The following is a 4682-nucleotide window of genomic DNA, read 5'->3' as shown; positions in this document are numbered from 1 at the left end:
GAGCCGGGCGTTGCTCCAGCAGGCAGGGGCTGCCATCTGAATGCAGTGCAGCTGCCTAAATATTTTGCCTCCAGGTTCTTCCCGCAGCTGCCCATGCTCTGGTTCATCTTAATTAAAGGGGCTCTCTCATTCTGCCTCTGGCTTTTTGTCAGTTTCTCCCCGTCTCCTGGACTTGATGTCAGATCTCCAAGTTTGGCTGTGGTTTTATTTGGACTTGATTTGATTAGTGTAATGGTAGTGGTAGTAGTCACACATTAATCATCATAATGAATATCATCCTACATTTATAAACCACTTCAGATTTTAAAACTACTTTGACCTACATTAATCCATTTACAGACTGAAAACCCACCCCCATCCTGCCTTTTCTTTTGACATTTTTTTCCTTGCACTGCAAATGTGATAAACAGTTCTAATTCATTAAGAACACTGACTTGGATATAGGTTGACATGGTTTGAGTAATGGCACCATCACTTACTAGCTGTGTGACCTTGGGCAAGCTACCTACCCTCTCTGAATCTGTTTCCTCATATGTAAAATGTAGATAATACCGGGCTTCATAGATTTTCATGAGGATTAAATGATAAAAATGAATAAACTTCTTAGTATAGTACCTGGCATGTAGGAAGGGCTAGATAAGTACTCATTACTTAAAAAAAAATACTTTTATTTATTTACTTGGCTGAACTGGGTCCTAGTTATAGCATTCAGTATCTTTGGTTGTGGCATGTGGAATCCAGTTCCCCAACCAGGCACTGAACCCAGGCCCCTGCACTCGGAGTGCACAGTCCTAGCCATAGACCACCAGAGAAGTCCCTTCACCACTATTTTTAATTAAATGTTTTTAGTGGAGGTATAGTTGATTTATAATATTATATTAGTTTCAGGTGGTGCACAACATAGTGATTCATAATTTTATAGATTATACTCCACTTTTAGTTATTATAAAATAGGGGCTATAGTTCCCTATACTCTTCTGTAGCTTAGAGGAAATGCTTTCAGCTTTTCATCATTAAGTATGATGTTGAGTATGATGTTAGTTTATCATATATAGCCTTTATTTTTTTTTCATATACGGTCTTTATTGTGTTGAGGTATGTTCACTCTATGCCCACTTTCTGGAGAATCTGATCATAAAAGGATTTTGAATTTTTTCAAAAACATTTTTCTGCATCTGTTGAGATGATCAGATGGTTCTTATTCTTCATTTTGTTAATGTCATGTATCACACTGATTGATTTGTGATTGTTGCATCAGCCTTGCTCCTCTGGGACAAATCCCACTGGATCATAAGTGTATGATCCTTTCAGTGTATTGTTGGATTTGGTTTGCTAATTTTGTGTTGAGGATTTTTGCATGTATGTTCATCAGTGATATTGGCTTCTAATTTTCTTTCTTTGCTGATATCTTTGTCTGGTTTTGGTATCAGGGTGATCCTGGCTCCTTTCAAATTACTGCTTCTGCCCTGGGTCGTGGAGCACATGAGATTTTGTTTGTGCTCTTTAAGAGTGAAGTCTCTATTTCTCAAGACCCTCTGGGTCTCCTGAATGTAAGCCCTGCTGGCTTTCCAGGCCAAATGTTCTGGGTGCTCATCTTCCTGGCATAAGACCCCTGGGCTGGGGATCTTGATGTGGTGTTCAGACCCCTCACTCCTTGGGGAGAAACTGTAATTGTAATTATTTTTCTCTTTGTGGGTTTGGGACTTGACTATAACCTGACTCTCCATCTCCTACCTGTCTCATTGTGGTTCTTTCTTTATGTCTTTAATTGCAGAAGATCTTTTCTGGTAGGTTCCAAACTTCTTCATTGATAAGTTTTTCTATAAATAGTGGTAATTTGGGTGGCCCAGGAGATGAAGTGAGCTCGGGGTCTTTCTACTCCATCATCTTGAAAGCCTCTTTCACCTGATCTCCTACTTTTCCTTCCCAGATTCACTTGTTTCAGCCTTCTGTCTATATGTAGGGATTTTGCTGCTGCCCCTGTGCTTGCAATGTTCTTCTAGAGTCCACTATTTTTTTTTTTTAAATAAAAATTTAAGCCATTGGGAAGCAAATCATAGTAATAAGGGAAAAACTTGACATGCTTTCTCAAACTATGCATTCTCAACAGGGGTAATGTAACTTCCAAGGGGGCAAAAATTGGTTTTTGATGGGGTCTTTAAAAAGCTAACTCTGTTTTTAAAACACGATATTTAGTTATCGATTTGGCGGCATCAAGTCTTAGCTGCGGCACACAGGATCTTCACTGCATCACGTGGCACCTTTTGTTGCGGTGCATGGACTCTCCAGTTGGGGCACGTGGGCTCAGTAGTTGCAGTGCAAGAGCTTAGTTGCCATCTGGCATGTGAGATCTTAGTTCCCCAACCAGGGATCGAACCTGTATAGCCTGCCTTGAAAAATGGCTTCTTAACCACTGGACCACCAGGGAAGTCTTGAAAAGCTAACTGTTTTATGTATAAAGCTCAGATATGCATACAGTATATTAACAGATAGGCAATACATCTGTGCTTTTAATATTTTGTAGGCGGGACATTGAGGGGCAGTGAGAAAAGGATGAGAAACACTATTCTGATTCCTCTCCCAAGGTTAACACCCGGCTCTGTGTATGTCCTGCCGCAGTTTCCAGTTATTGTTTCATAATGCAACAAAACTATCTGCAAAGTGTTGCTGCTTAGTTGCTAAGTCATGTCCAGTGCTTTGTGACCCCATGGACTATAGCCTGCCAGGGATTCTCTGGGCGAGAATACTAGAGTGGGTTGCCACTTCTTTCTCCAGGGCGTCTTCCCTTCCTGGGGATTGAACCCACATCTCCTGCATTGCAGGCAGATTCTTTACCGTCTGAGCCACAGGGGAAGCTCTGCAGTGTGTTAGCTCTCTGACGATACGTAACAGCTGTCCTTCCAGGACGCAGAAGCAGAACTGATGCACCTTATGCTGATGAGTCGTGAAGGATCATGATTGATGTGCTGATTCCTCTGTCTGTGGGTACTCAGGCAACTCTGGGGAGTGTATTTTCTTGAGCACAAGGAACCATAGATTCCTAGAAGTGCAACCGTGGAGTGGGAGTGGCTATGCTCTTTTTGAGTTTTCATAGCTCCTGCTGAGTTACTCCTGTGATTTTCACAAGCATCACGAGTGTGGTCTCTGGATGGGGAGGCCAGCTCTGAGTGGCTGGAGCAGGCCTGGCAGAGAGTATGGAGCCTAGCTGGGTTTAGACTTCTGGCTTTCTGTGCCAAAGGGACAGGTATGTTTCCTTGGGAGCCTCCTCCTTTGGGCGTTCACCTGTGGGGTGAGGTCTCCCTTGCTTGTTCAGGACTGGCTTGTGAGGGATCTTCACTACACGGCTTCGCAAGCCCACCCCATGTTGTTGCTTGAGGAAGGCACTCTGTGCCCTGAGAGGTCTGCAGCCGAGTGCACCCTAAGTGGCTTTGGGAGGTATGGGTGGAAGTCTAAATCTGAGTTGCTCAAAGGTTCCTTCCTCTGACAACATTTATTAATAAACCTTGGGTGTGCCTCTCCTGAATAGCTGTGGCCCCGCAATAGAAAAAAGGATTGGTACTTTTTGATCATTGATGCTTTGCCGCATACTACTGCAAGCTTTTTCCATGCATTATGTCATTATGTCATCTGATGCTGGGAGGGATGGGGGGCAGGAGGAGAAGGGGATGACCGAGGATGACATGGCTGGATGGCATCACGGACTCGATGGACGTGAGTCTGAGTGAACTCCGGGAGTTGGTGATGGACAGGGAGGCCTGGCGTGCTGCAATTCATGGGGTCGCAAAGAGTCGGACACGACTAAGAGACTGAACTGAACTGAACTGATGTCATTTAATCCCTCCCTGATAAGTACCTCGAGTGCTCTATCAGGTAAATACTATTATTTTGTCCATTCTAAGGAGGGGAAAATAGAGGCTCCGCGGCTTGCTCAGGGTTCAGAGCTGATAAAGGACGGGATAAAGGAGTTGTACTCATAGTTGCTTAATGTCAGCATCTGTGACTCCTGGATTCTCTCTTCTCTTGCCCTCTGTGGTAGATTGACTTGTGTGTCCACTTCTTAATCCCTCTCTGTACCTACATCCTTTGGCAAGTGATACTGTTGGGGCAAAGGGGCCACGATAGCCAATCCCCCTTTATAAAAATTGAGCTGTGGAGAATGTGGGCATCGATCCCACTACCTCTCACATGCTAAGCGAGCGCTCTACCACTTGAGCTAATTCCCCAGCTGCTAGTGTGTGTGCGTGTGTGTGTTTTTAGCTCTCCCCATTAGAGGGATGATGCATCCGTCCTTGACTTTGGCCTTGGTCATGTGACTTGCTGTAGCCTGTGAGACGGGGATAAGAATGCCTGTGAGCCAGTTTAAGCCAAAGTCTTAAGTGGCAGCACTTGGCCATCTGTCACTTGGCCATCATCAGTCTTTCCAGGGAGTCGTTCCCCTATGGCTGGGGCCTCAGCATGAGCACAGGAGAGCAGATCTGAAGCTGAGCTACAGCTTGAAGCGACTGAGCCCAGCTGATTCACTCAAGTGAGAGATCTTTATTCTTGCTGTGGTGTGTCTCTGGCAAGAGGTGGTTCCTGGTGGCTCTGAATTTATTGTGAGAATGAATGTCTGAAAGGTGAACCTGACTCCCTCTGCCTGATGTTTTAGGCTCCTGGCTCTGCAGCGCTTGCCACAGTCCTGG

At 44.7% G+C, this 4682-nt stretch overlaps 1 non-coding gene across 1 annotated transcript; it reads right to left on the bottom strand.

Annotated features, from left to right (window-relative positions):
* On the bottom strand, positions 4151–4223 carry TRNAA-AGC. Its single transcript has one exon. It is a non-coding gene; the product is annotated as a tRNA-Ala (tRNA).

Source organism: Capra hircus, chromosome 18 (assembly GCF_001704415.2).
Source record: "Capra hircus breed San Clemente chromosome 18, ASM170441v1, whole genome shotgun sequence".
NCBI lineage: Eukaryota > Metazoa > Chordata > Mammalia > Artiodactyla > Bovidae > Capra > Capra hircus.
Note: the sequence above shows the minus strand (reverse complement) of the source record. Positions and strands in the feature narration are given on the sequence as shown.